Genomic DNA, 15,145 nt, shown 5'->3' on the forward strand with positions numbered 1-15,145 from the left:
AAAAGATTCACAGGACTTGAGAAATGAAGTTAGGTTTGGGACAACTTAATCGAGGAGCTGGTGCTGTCATAGGTAGTAGCAGCAGCTAACATTTACTGAGTTCTCAGAAGTGGACCAGTCTTTACAAGCTCATTGGAATTTCTGATGAGTGCTATGGCAAGAAACTATTACTGCTATTATGACCACCCAGTTTCTTCAAATAAGGAAATAAAACCATAAACATTTGCACAAGATCACACAAATAGCTGAGCCAGGACATGAAACCAGAAACCTGACTTCATAGCTTACATTTTAATGACTGTGCTACAGATCAAAACAAATGAAAAAATGACCAAAGAAATTGACCCCAAGTACCTAAAATTCAGATTACAGATGAAAATCATCCATCACACCCAGCTGTCCCCACCTGGCTTCCCCTTCTCCAATTCCCAACCCTCTCCATGCCCTGAGCATCCCCCAGGGCAACAGGACCCCACAGATATGCACAGACCTCTAAGGATGGGTCTCACACACCATCCAGAGCATTCAAAAACAGAATGAAGAAACTGCCTAGGAAAGTGGCCCCACCTCCAGGTGACCTGGGTACATGCTGAAGTTGACAGACTTCTAGGTCTGGAGCAGGGCTAGTGTGCCCACAGAGACTTCTGCTTTTCCATATATTTGTATCAATGAATTGGCTGCTTCATAATTTCTTCAGGTATAGATCAACAGCCAGTTAGCTAGTGGCTTAACACTAATTAGTGGTGCACCTCTTGTTTCTTTTGACCAATCTGTAAATTGTGGATTGTAATCAAATTAGGATGTTCAGAGATACTGTAAATTCCATTGTAAGTTCTCAGTGATAAAGCCAAAAAGTCTTCAATAATTCTACCACAGTGTACTTTGAACCTTAAGAGTACTACTCTAAATCAGAACTATAGTGACAAACAAGATGCTGTCAGTGGAGAAAGATGGAACAACAGAAAAAAATGTATGTATCTACAGGATGTCATCAGCTATATTTCAAATACACTGTTAGCAAGAGCTACTGCTGCAGGCTGACTTGTGCCAGGCATTCTCCTAAGCACTTTTCCCCAATCATCTGTAGAATCTTACAAGGTTAGCTTTTATTTACCTCATGATAAAGATAGAAAAAATAAGGCTTTGAAAGTTAAACAACTTGACTGAGGTGTCAGATACAAGCCACAAAAACCTTGACAGCAAGGCAGAAAACTAACACAAATTCAAAGCACAGCAACCTGGTGCTATTTATCAGAGAAAAAACTCCAGGGCCTTTTACATGCTCTACACACCCACTTCCCCAACAACCCTGACAGGTACACTTTATTATCTCTACAGGGTATAATAAAAACAACTGCAATTAAAATATTAAGTTACATGACCAGAATGTTATTCACAGAACATTTAGAACGCAGGAAAGACATCATTTTCTACAAAAACAGTTAATGTTTTTGGCATTTGGTTATCTTTTTTTTTTTTTTAAGCATTCTTGCATTTCCTTTTCTGAAGATAAACTACAAAAGATATCACAGTATTTAATACACATCCCTACAGATAAATGGTTTAGGCAAAAATAAAGACAAATAACCTGGGAATTTTCCTTGTAAGGAATGCCTTTGTGCCAAAAGGATGACAGCCCATTCAGGCAGAACTCTTCTGTCCCTCACTGTAAATCAGGTTACTAAAAATAATTCAGCCACTGTTTAGCTAAATCTTCCAGATTTTCAGGGGGGCAGAATACAGGCTACACATTCTCCAGTGATTCTGCCTAGCTTTTCCTGGAGTTTACCCATTTTGGAAATGCCAGGAGGACTCCCATTTGCAGTGGGTAGAGGTGGTAAGGGAGAAGAGGACAGTGAGAAAACAACCATACTGGCAGGTAACTAGGTTATTCCAACTTGCTTTACTGTGAATCTGACCCAAATCTGCCTTAATATTAAAAAATGCTTTATTGTTTTTTCACCTTAGTGAATCTTTTCTGCTGGAAAAATTCTTCCTGAGGACAGTAGTTGCAATCAAAACTCAAATCCCATTCTCGGAGCTCCCTCAGAACATTATCATCTCTGTGAATTTTAACATATTTACATCCCACTAAACTTAAAAAAGTAAAGCAAGAACTAATAGGCATATGCAAACAGATATCCACTGCACCCTATAATAAATTTTGATGTTTCTCTCAGGATTTAGATCCTACTGGAATTGCTAAGAAACACACTCAAGAGCAATCTACTTTTCTTTTATCACATCTAAGCTTCCCTTTATGACATCCTCTAATTTACTAGAAACAAACTCTGAAATAACAAAGATAGACAATAGATTTGCCCCCAAACACCCCTTTTCTGTTCCATCCATCATCTTTTTCTCATAGAAGAATTAGAAAGGCCAGAGATATGAAGCTGACCATTATTCCCTGACACATGGTAGCCTCACCAAGAAACCTGAAGACCAAACCCACCCAAATTTTACTGCAAATATAAAAGGACCCAAAGCCCCTTAAAACACCAAAGCAAGCCCTAAAACCATGCTCTGGGGGATGCTGATGACTTACTTGTGAATGTAATCAATGACTCTTCCTACCTCCCTTGCCTCTGCTCTGGAGTTAGTTTTGTGTGGACAGCTAAGTCTTTCATCACATTAAAATCATTACACATCTTATCAGTTAGTCCTTGAAGTAAAACACACAAAGATATATGGTTAAAGAAACAAGTGAGTTTAAATAATACTCAGAGTGCAGGGTGGTGATGAGTGAGTGAAGAAAAACTGTTTACTCAGAATGAAAGTGTTGCTTGCCTTGGGGTGTGGGGAGTAAAGGAGCACAGAACACCTGCTAGGTGCCCCAAGCCAACAAACCTCCAGGACACCTGTCAGGTAGCAGAGGTTGGGGGTCAGCATCATGGTCCCTGGGAGGGTGCCACTGGGGCCTCGCCTCCTCTTAGGCTGACTGACCAGAACCAGCTGCTTCAAGTCCATGATTTCTTGGTTATATTGCTATTCAAAAGAAAAAAGCTATCATCATTCATAGCAAATGCCTTTAGTAAGATCAAAAGGAATAAATACATAAATACTTAAATAAAAATAGTAGTTTTGTGGGGGTGATTTGTCTTTTTATAAAAAATGAGAACAGATGCCAAGATCAAGGCAGGTATCAACTTCCAAGTCAAGTCTTTAAAATGCATTTTCATCCCCCTCAACAGATTCTGGTTCATATGATTTACTGTTTTTCCCCTAAAATCTCAGCCAGTCAAGGGTGGTAAGGCTCTCATTGAGTATTGACATTTAGTTACAGTCCTGCTTATTTCATTTTTCATTTCTTGCTTTTGATACAGGAGTCTGGGTGACTCTGAGTCTTCACCATGGCCTCATCCCTCCAAAACTGCAAACATTACAGTGAGAACTTTCTTCTGAGAGCAGCCTCACTGTGAGGATAAACAGAGGAGGGGAAGGGTTTCCCTGACACACAATAGTATTAATTAGGAAAAGTTTCACCAACTCCTGACACTTTCAAGAGGCCAGCTCTCAATTAGGGCACACTAACACCCACCCTGAGCCTTGCTGCACGCCATCACACCTGATGTAAGTTTCACAGCTTGTCGAGAGACAAGGGGCTGACATTCACAACCCAATGCAGGGATAGGGTTGGGCCTCTGGCCTCCAGCTCAGCCACCATTCTAGGCCCATGCTCACCCTCTCATGAACCACTGCACTCCAGCTTCTGGCCCTGTGTTTTCAAGAGCTTCTCTCCCATTCCTCCCAGATCACCACCCATCTCCACTGAACATAAAAAATAAAAGACCATTTCTTTGTTCTCATTCACTCATCAATAGACTGACAGGCACTTGTCACGTCCTGCCCACCAGTCCTCATGAATTAAGACACAATGATCATAGCCTATCCATGACTTTGACCAACATTGAACTCTTTTACCAGCCACCCAGAAAAATACTTATTTCAAAGTTTTGCATAGAACACACCTATCTGATCTCTGCTTCATGTGTCCATGTGACTTAGTTCATAACAATGTGAACCCTAATAAGGGAAATAGCATCAGCTGTCACCCTCCTTACACACTCTGGTTAACCTGGACTCACACACAAGGAGCATGGATTCTTTTCAGAAGTGTCCCTTCTCACCCTTCTCCACCACAAGACCTTGATGGCACAGCTCCTGACTCTAGAATGCTGGGATGCCTCAGGACCTAAAGGAAAAGCCTGTCAAGTCTGTTCACATTTTCCCTACCTCCAAAAGGCCCACAGCCTTGGTTCTAACATGACTGCTAAACCTTGACTCTCTGGAGCCTATGTCCCATGCTCTGCCTGTCTAAAGGCTCTTCTCTCTCCTGTCCTCCAACTGTTGTCTAGATATTAACTTTAATCCCAAGACATCACTTATTACTGAAACTGCATTTTCTACTAGCAAGCCCTAAGAATTACTGGATTTTATCAAATTGCTCAAGCCTACTTCCTTTTGATTAATTCTATCTCCTAAAGCCCATTATCCCTTGTGGTAAGAGAAGTCTTCAGGCAAAGTCATGTAAGTTGAAATGTACAGTCCTAGGCTGCAAACTAAGTATGCACTGCTGCAGACAGGGGGGACAATGTGGGTGAAAACCCTATAATGAAGGGTAGGAATAAAGGAAGCAGGGGCTGCCCCAGTCAGGGATTCACTGGCTAAAGACAAATGTCCTTACCAAGAACAATGGGAAGCCCTTAATTGTCCAGGGTAGAAGACTAACATCAGATTTGTATGAGTTTGAAAATGGGCAAGGAAGTAGCAGAAATGAATATAAGGGACAAACAAAGTGAATTACAAAAGAGAGACTGACCCAGGCAGAAGATGAGCGTCACTTAGGAGAAAAATGATGAAGGTATTTCAGGTAACAATAAGGTAATTGGTTATCAAAAGCAAAGGGAGAGAGGTATGGATGTCTGAATTACTCATTATTCATCTACTCATTAATTTGACAAATATCTGAGCATGCCTTAAGCATGAGGCACTGGGGCTGCACAAACAGCCAAGCCCCTGCTCCTCCAGCACTTTCAGTCCTTTTTGCCCAGGAGCAGAAAGCAGAGGGTCCAGGTTGGGGATTTACCATGTTTATGACTGGCCCCAGGTGAGGCATCTCTGAGACATTCAAATATTAGAACAAGGAGGCAATTCAGCTGAGAGATGTCTGAGCTAGAGCTAGAAATCTGGATGCCTCTGCCATGCTGAACCTGAGGTGCAGGCACAGATGATGTCACAAGGGGGCAGAACCTTCAATGGCATCCACGTGTAACAAGCCACTTACAGGAGGACCAGGCTGCAGGGAGGAATCAATACTAATCAGAGAAGGGGAAACTTTGGGTGACTTGCTTCAGGTTTCAATCAAACTTTCAGCCAACATCACCTTCAGAGGTGCTGTTTACATAAACCAACCCCACCCATCCCTGGAAGTGATCATTGAAATAAGTCATAAGAAATACAAAAGCCCAGTTTTCATGATCACCTATGACACTCAGAGGACTTAGGCAGAGCTGCAGAACTGAAGGAGTCAAAGGTTGAAAACAGCAGTCAGGACATCAAGCTTGGCTTGATTTCCTTTTACCCAGCATGAGTCCTGAAGGTGACTTCTCAGAGATCTTGCCTCACCAATGGCATCTGTTATTTTTCTTTCATAGTAGAGCAGGTGAAGGAAATAACCAGCAAAAGATACTTCCAAGGTCAAGAGTCACATGTATACTTTTTACATGATATATAAATATATAGTAAATATGCATTTTCCAACTTTTTGGAAACAGGAATTATCTACTAAAAGTAGGAAAAATGAAATAAACTGTAGGACTTCAAGAACAAGCCTTAATAGTTTAATTGATAGTTTTCTAGAAATAATTTTCTTGCACTTTTAACAGGGCATATCAAATGGAATGTGCCCTTCTGAGCTTGAGGGGCCAGATTTGCTTATCTCTAAATATTAAAGCAGTGCTAGCATGCATTCCTATAGAAACATTTTATTCTGTTTTAGTTAGCAGTTGCTCTATTTGCCTGTGATTGCCTTTCCATTTGGTGATTACTGTGTCAAAGCTAGAACCACCTTTATAAACCTAGTGTTGGAAGATCACCCAATAAACTGATCTAGTCTATGTGATTCAAACAAGCCTGTCTGAATCTCCTAAATACATAACTCACAATATAAGCATTAGCCCATATCCAGGAGATTGAAGCCCCCTTCTAGGTTAAGTTAAAAAGCTGAGCACAGAACAAGGGACTGGATGGTGAGCTGCCAATTCCTGCTGTTTACACCCCTTATTTTTCATTTTAAAAAGCAGTCTTACTTGGTAAGAACTATTAAGTCTATTAGTTCTTTAAAAACTTGTTCTTGAAATTTATGTTCTTCAGTTTGATGATATAGGTTGAACATGAAATCCAAAACAGTTTCACTTTGAAGGACTTTACAATTGATGTCAGTGCAAAGTATGATGTTGTTTTCATACTGAAGAATAGAAGTAGTGAAACCAGGCCAAATCACCAACCAGTCAGATAAAATGTGAGTCATGAAGCAAACTCTATGACCATCTAAACATATTTTGCTTGTACCAAGCTGTATTTCTCACCTTTATTAACTGGATCTAAAATTAAGGTTTTTGATCAAGTCAATTTACTTATCTCTGGGTTTTATGTAATTTCAGATAAAAGACCTATCTTTGGAAGACCCTCACCAAATAATTCACCAGCCAATATATAAGTTCTATTTTAAATGAATATACTGACTAGCTTTATTAACCCTTTCTCCACACTGGCCTAAGATGTGAAAAAGGTGCCAATGTAACTGAAAGTGTCATGATTGTTGTAATCAGCCTACACCACTTGGGCTGCAGTCCTGATTTCAAACTCCCACAGGGAGTTTTGGAATCATTATCATGAGTTTCTGATAAACTTTATTATCTAAGAGCAAACTAGTGTTGGACAACTATTGATGCTTCCCCGGTAACAGAAGAGAATCAAGATTTTTTTAATCCAAATCTTCTGGAAAGCATCATCATTCAACTGAAGTTAAATGTTCACCTCATGTGGTGGTTATCATTTAACAACCACATTAGTAAATATTTCAATTTAGAGCACTATTTTCAAAGTTTGTGATTAAGCCTAACGAATATGAAACTTTCCACTTCATACAAACCTGTGATTTGGAATATCAATTGGGTCATTTGGGTTATAATAATTCTGTATAATTTGTTGCAAATTCATGATTTTCAGAAGCCTAGAAGTCAAAAAGTCAAAATAGTTAAACAGGAGCAAATACTGGTCAGCATCTCTAACACTCTGAGCAGAATGGCATATTGTTTAGAGCAGAAGACAACCAGCCATGGCCTGCAGCCAGGTCAAACCCCGATTGCCTGATGTTTTTTATGGCCTATGAGCTAAGAATGGTTTTTACATTTTTAAACAGTTGGAAAAAAATAAAAGAATATTACTTCTTGACACATAAATTATATGAACTTCAAATTTCAGTTTCCATCAGTAAAGCTGTATTGGAACACAGCCATCATCATTCACATCCTGCCTCTGGCTTCTTTTCTGCTCTAACAGTGGAGTTGAGTGGTTGAGATCAAGGCTGTGTGGCTGGTGAAGCCTAAAGCATTTACTGTCTGGCATTTTACACAAAGATTTTGCCAACCCCTTGCTTAGAGAAAAATAAATCTACCAATTATATTAATTCAAGACAAGTATTTAGCAAAATGTTTGTCCTCATATCAGATATAAAGTTAGGTTACAGATCCAAGTATTGTGTCCCATTAATTTCATGAGTCATCAAAATATCAAAGTCAGCCTCAACCAGATTGCTTCTCACCCAAAGAAAAATCTCTATATCACATGTGTTCTAATTTTGGGTTTGGAAAATATGGCATCCACATTGAAAATCAATTATAGAGCATGCAGTATGTCTCCCATGCTGGAGCAAATAAATCACACAGCCTGAACCCTGCCCCTGTTCCTAAGCAGGCACCTCATCATGGGGAAGAGAAATGGGGAGAAGGAATATACAGTCAGCAATAAGCTCCCAAGGAGGTGGTTCTCAACATGAACTCATGCAGTATTTAAAAGATGTAATGTCATCACAAACAGGGAAATTAAAGATGTAATAATGTTTAAAGCAAATAAAACATACCTTAAAATAATTACAATTCAGATTATCCCTATAACCTTAAACCACTGTAAAACCTAGGTGATAGAGAGACATTTACTATACAATTCTTTCAGATTTTCTGCATGTTTGGAGTTTTTTTTTAATGTTGAGCAAAATATGAACATACCTCCTGATTATAATATTATAGAACTTCAAAAAGTTGGTGACATGGGTGGGAGTTTGTTAAAGTGATTATTATCTTCACATGCTCTCCATTTAGAGTCTGACTAAACACTTCAGTAACCTGAGGAAGGAGGGGGTAAAGAAACAAAATTTAATTGCTAAGAGAAAACTAAGCCCAATCACAAAATGCCTGTTTAATAAGGCAACACTGAAAAGTACAGGAAAATTTTACATGGAATTTGAAAAAAAGAGTGGCTTTGAGAAAGGAGTGTTTGTATGTATCCTAATTCATCTGTACTCATTAAGTTGCTCAGGTAGGTTTGAGAATGAACCAGTAATGCCAGAAGTGATCTCTGGGTTTCTTACAAGTCATATCAGACAGGAGGTTCCTGTGTCTGAGTCCCTATAACTACCCCCATATTGCAGCAATTCTGCCCTGAAGTAGAAATCTTCCCCCTCCCTGCCCTCATACAGACATGAGAAACAACCTTGTGCTGGCATCTTTTAGGTAAAAATAAAATAATTCCATCAAAATCATGACACCTGCCAGTTAAATCTTCATGTTGAAAAAGAAGCACTGAATGGAGTCTTCTGGCTTCTATCAGTGAGCCATAGTCAATGTGATACTGATACAAGGCCCACTGGGGATCACTTCTGGCATTACTGGTTCATTCTCAAACCTACCTGAGCAACTTAATGAGTACAGATGAATTAGGATACATACAAACACTCCTTTCTCAAAGCCACTCTTTTTTTCAAATTCCATGTAAAATTTTCCTGTACTTTTCAGTGTTGCCTTATTAAACAGGCATTTTGTGATTGGGCTTAGTTTTCTCTTAGCAGTCAAAAATCATTGGTGTTCAGCCTCAATATAATACCTGAGGAACCTGTCAAGGTCAGTCAGATTCAGTGAACAAAATATCAGCTTCATTCCATTGCTGTGGAATTTTCCCTCCCATAACACTGCAGCCTGTTTTGTGAACAGAAGTCTAGTAAGAACAGCAGATGGCACAAAAGTCCTCAGGCACCTGACTTTGGGGACATTCTCCAGTGCTATTTGGGTGAAGGCTTAAAGAAGCATACATTTAGAAATAAATCCTCTGTGGACCAAGTACTTTACAACCAAACCCAACCAATCTCTTTATGGCATAAAGAGCTTTAAAGAAAACTCAGTGATCTATGTACTATTTAATAAAGCAACATTTCAGGGCAGCTAAAGGCAGCTAAAACCTATTTCAAAAGAGAAAGAAAATGAAAAAGTCATGCATGAACCTTGCTCAAACACACCAAACCAATAAAATATGAAATAAAGGGCTTTCTTTTACTGCCCTACATACTTGGAAAATAATCCCATGAAAGTTCATTCTCCATAATTAACCTGTTTTTTGTTTTTTTAACATGGTTTAGTTTCTGTCATATTTACATCAAGATCATGACAATCTCTACAACAACTTCCTCTCTCAGGCAAGGAAAACTCCAGAAATCCAGCAGATATCTGGAGTTCTTTAAACAGAGAAAAGAAAAAAAAGAATCACATGCCCAAGCAGCATGAAACATGCAAGAAAGAATGACAACCCTGACCTCCACAGTGCTGTTACTACAGAAATCCCAGAGGCTACTGAGGTCCAAGCAGCTGGTGTCCCATGGGAAGAACAGTTTCTTCCCTGGAGCTTCCTTCAGAAAGCCCTCCTGTCCTGCCCCAGGGCAAATCAGCTGCTCCTTTACAAGACACACACACCCTACTGAGCACTTATATCCCATCAGTTACTTGCACACAACTCAGGAGCTCTTTACAAAAGTAGAAGTAATCTCTTTACATTTAGCAATAAATAGTCCTTCTTGAAAAGATCCAGACAACCAGACTAAAATTCAAGAATTCAGGAACATCTGTTTCTTGACTCTAAATTGTAATAGTTCATATTTGTCTCCCTCAATGATCTTTTTTTCCCAGAGACCTGGTTTAAAGTATTCACTGTCTTGGTTGAATAACTGCTCTAACAGGTTATACATACTGAATCCAACTTGCACAAGTCAGAAAGCATTGATTTGAACTTTTTCTTGAAAATTCTGAATTCACCTTTTAAAAAGGAAATTCAGTTCTGGATGCAAAAATCAGACTGTAATTTTCTGAATACAAAAAATGAAGTCTCTTTCCCTTTCTATACGTGAGACTGTTGTTATTACATTTAGCTGAAGCTTGATTAACAGTCTGTAAAAGTGACATTTCAGAATGGGTAAGATTGGAAAACTTACACTAATTCCACCTTCCAAGCTGTTGCCAGACTCATTTATTCAAAACACAAATCAGACCTCCCTGCTATTCTATTTAAAACCCTTCAATGTATCCACACCATTTACAGAATGAAAAATCAATGTTCTAATGTCTCATTTTATCAATAAATGTGTTAAACTTGTCACAATAAATTTCCAAAATAAAGGATAACTGACATTTACTGTGGCAAGCACTTCTCAGATAGAATCCTCACAAGCACAGTAAAAGGTGACAAGATAGGGCCTTGCATCTGTCATCCCAGACATTCTTTAATCCTCACAATCTGACATGAAGCACCCAAATGATCCACTTCTGCAACAATGCAGTGAAAAAGCAGTTTTAGAATCCTAAGTGGTGCTCTGACTCTACCAGTTACCATGACTTTGGTCTCAGTTTTCACTTCTGAGAAGTGGGGCTCACCAACACATGTCTGTCAGACCTCAGAAAAAAGGAGTCTAACATATAGAAGGAATGTCTGATCCAGGGGCCCTGCTGCTTATCTCATAGATACCAGGTGGGCCATAAACTAAGGGTTGAAGGCTGTTTTAGAAATCCCAATCATAGTGGCACCTAGACCCTAGGGGGTGGACAAGGCAAGATCAGATATGCCCATAAGATGAATGACCACAAACAAGCCAAAAGGCCTACTTCCTCCACATAGACAATACAGTGCACATCAAAGAAGAGTAGTGTGTTAGAACCCTAGTAACCAATCAGCTCAGAAACTGATAAGCACTCACCAATCAAGGCACAGAACACACTCAGCAGGACTCTTCCCCCCCCAACACCCAATGTGGGTTTTTCCTTTAAAAAATGCTGCTCTCAGATAGAGGGCCAGAGCCATTATTTTTCTTTCTTTTCACTGGCTCCCACCTGCTTTCTTTTGCTTTCTTCCTCTAATAAACCTTAAACTCTCTACTTAAACCATGACTCACTGCATTGTGTGGATTCCTGAACATCCTAACAATGTTGAAGTGTGCTTTATAAAGCAAAGTTACAAACACTAATGCTGATGTAGTTTCTGATGAAGTCAGTAAAGATGCCAACCATGTCCTAAAGATGTCTCAGAGCCTACTCCACCAATTATGTCTAATTTGAAGTGCAATCACTCTGTACTTCTGGCTATTATGTGTTCTTTTCATTTCCAGGGAGAAGTCCCCTGGCACTCCTCATAGCAGGCTGGCACAGTCAGAGGGTGCCCATTGTCCTTTAAAGGGCTGTTGGAGACCCCATACCCCGGGTCTGTGTCCTCATTGTATCCCAGGTCTCTCTCTCTCTCTCTCTCTCTCTCTCTCTCTCTCTCTCTCTCTCTCTCTCTCTCTCTCTCTCTCACACACACACACACACACACACCTGCCCTTCACCCTGTGATTTGGACATTCTTCTCTGCCATCCTTGGCCAACCAACTCCCCTTCTGCTGGTGGCTGCTGAGGTCTGAGTGGAATATAACCAGGTTGTTGACTCTGTAATTATTTGCAAATAAAGGAGAGTGTTCTTTTTATGAGGTCAAAAGTTCACATATCAGGGAAATAACCAGTCTTAAATACATCTCATGCATTTGACAATACTGATCTAAATTAGTAATGAAATATTTTTACTAAAAAATTCTTCCAGAGAAGAGTCACTAATTCCAACTGAGAGCTTTGAAGAGCTTCTTATCTACTCAGGAAATAGAACATTTTCTTCCTTGCTCCATTCCTACCTCCTTCATAAGACACAGTTTTTATTTTTGAGGGCCTAAACTGATAAGGGTTCAGCAGGTTGTTTTTTGAAGCTCTTTCCATGGCTTGTCTTGGGGAGGCACTCACTGTGGTGGCACCCATATGCTGTGCCAGCTCCTGACCATGAGCCCTTCCTCTCACCTATGCTCTGGCACACCCTGTCATCTCTCCAGAGGGAACAAAGGTGAAGATGGGGCTCAGTGCACACAAATGCACTTGTCCATTTCCCCAAAGTTACCTCAAAACTAGTTAAGAATACAAAGCAAACTCCTGAGCAACTCCATATTTTCCTGACTTCTCTGTACATGCAGACAGTTTCTTGGGGCCAAGTTCCAAAAAACATTCAACACACAAGAGCTCACTGTGGCCTGGGCACTGAACAAGGCAGTGGGGCTCCAATGGTAAAAATAAGGCCAGAAAATTTATTTTAATGTAAGATTTACTTTTCCAGTTCAAATATGTATAGTAAACAGACTTAGTAGGGAAAACCTGTTAGGAGAATCAGGGTGTTAGTGACTGGTCCTTTCTTTCTGACCCCAGGCCCTGCTTACTTCCTCCTCCCCTGCTCCTCACATTTCTGCAGGCAGCTTAAACTTAACACATGGATGCTAATATTTTCCTGCCCCATCTTTTGATTCCTATAATCCCATTCTTTATCAGTGTTATCACCACCCACTTTGTCTCAAAAACAAATGACCATGTCATTTCTCTCTAAACTACTCCTTTATTGCCCTACATATGATCCACCAATTCCCTCCACCTCTTCAAACACATTATGTTATTTAGTGCCTACAGCAAGCCAGGCTCTGTGCCAGGCATCAACATATAAAAGGTTACCCCTTAACCCTCACTGACAATGGGTTAGAACCCTGCATCATGAGGTTATTGAGGCTTGAGGTCTCATAGCTAATGCACAGAAACCAGCTCCTTCATGTTTTAGGTAAGTGGCTGTGACCTCCTTGTCCCTGACTCAAGACATTTGTAAAATGGAGTGTAAAAGCCCATAACACAGGGCACTTGTGAGGATCAAACAAGAATGCCTTGTCAAAAGCACCTGACACATTGAGCCCATGCAGCAAATATTGCCCTTATGGAAAAGGCAGATCAAATCATAACTACACATTATAAAATGTGCAGTGAAGAAAACAAGCAAAATGGTCTTAGCAAAACCAGACATAATGAAGAAGCCTGCCTCAAAGGGAGCTGACACTCAAGCTGCGGGATAGAAGAATTTGAAACTGGGAGGTGGTAGGGAGTCTTCCAGGCAAGATGGAACAGCTCACACTGAAGTATGAAGAACTACTGAAGGTTTTAGTTAGGGCAGGATACGACATTTCAGCTTCAGAGCACTCTAAATCAGGTTATCATCTTTTTTTCTGAATGTTAATACCTTCTAAAATCCTTTGCTCTGTGGTGATCTTCCTAGGAAGACAAATCTAATGACATTCTCCAATTTTCAAGACCTCACTGACTATTTGTTTTATAGGACTAAAAGCAAACATATTCACTCAACATATAAGATCCTCTACAATCTAAGTCAGGACTTTCCAAAATAGTGCACAAGATAAACCACTGAGGTGCCAGAATAACACAATTTTTAGTCTCACTTTGAACTATTTTGTTCATTTTACAGTAGATTTATTGTGATAATAGCTACAAAAGTACACTTAAGTTTCATACTGGGCATTTGGTGTCTCTCAGTGATGGTGCACAGAATCAAATCCAGAGACCCCTGCTCCAGACTCTAGGAAACACTACTTTCTTTCATTCACCAGCCACAAGAAGTCCCATGATTTGCATTATTCATGGCATACCCTTTCCCTAAAGTCCCTTCCTCAACTTCCTAAACTAAAAGAACCCAGTTTATCCTTTAAGGACCAGCTCAAATGCTATCACTTCCATCGTCTTCTACAGCCCTGCATTCCCACCTGTGTTCCAGAAGCTACCATGCTGCATGGGAACTGATTTCTCTGGCTTGCTTCTGTGCACACTTCAGAGCTCCTCAAGACTAAGAAGTTAAAACCTCATTTAGTCTCCAGCATGCAGCCCAAACATGCCCCCCCCAGCAACAACAGTGTGAAATGAAATTTTATTAAAACCCCAGTCAGAAGATGAACTGCCATCTCCAATACAGAATACTTTTTAAATAGTGCAATAGGTCTCAAAATGTGGGCTCTGGCTACATCGGCAGCACTTGGAACTTGTTAGAAATGTAAATGATGGGAATCCCTTTGCCAGCACTGGGTGGGAAAGCATGGGGGGAGGCCAGCAATGTGAGTTTTAACCAGCTCTCCAGGTGATCCTGATGCACACTGCGGTGTGAGAATGCCTGGTCATTTCATCAAATACACTTCAGGTGTGATGACCACACAGTTCAGGTTTTCAGCTTCACTCAGGCAGTGACCCCCCAGTGTCCCTGTTCAGTTTCAGAAGTGTCCCAGTTTGGGCACCCCATGATGTAGTCATCCCTAAATAAGGGAGTTTGTGCCTCCCATAATCAGACTTGGGAGAAATAATGTTTTATATTTGTGCCAAAATGACCTACAAATATTTAGCAACAAAATCTCAAAATGAACTTAGCACAAAACTGGCTGCACAGTTCTTGAGAGTGGGCACCAGGACTGGTCTCCGATTCCTCCAGGTCTGCTCCCAAGTGGCAGCAAAGCCTTCCCCACCCCCCAGGACACTTCAGCATGAACCCCCTTTGCCCGCCTTGGCACAAATTACCCGCCTGCACACCTTCTTCTCTTGCTCATCCCCAGGCCCATGAAACAACAGTTTTTCTCTCATTCATTCCTTCCCCCCTGGTGGCTGAGATAGGGCCTGGGCCACAAACTCTGCTCCACCTTCCATGGGCAGAAAAA

General features: G+C 40.4%; 1 pseudogene; it reads right to left on the reverse strand.

Moving 5' to 3' along the window:
* Nucleotides 1–606: 606 nt before the first annotated feature.
* LOC119520690 lies at nucleotides 607–12,446 on the reverse strand (annotated as a pseudogene).
* Nucleotides 12,447–15,145: the final 2,699 nt, after the last annotated feature.

Source organism: Choloepus didactylus, chromosome 26 (genome assembly GCF_015220235.1).
Source record: "Choloepus didactylus isolate mChoDid1 chromosome 26, mChoDid1.pri, whole genome shotgun sequence".
Lineage (NCBI taxonomy): Eukaryota > Metazoa > Chordata > Mammalia > Pilosa > Megalonychidae > Choloepus > Choloepus didactylus.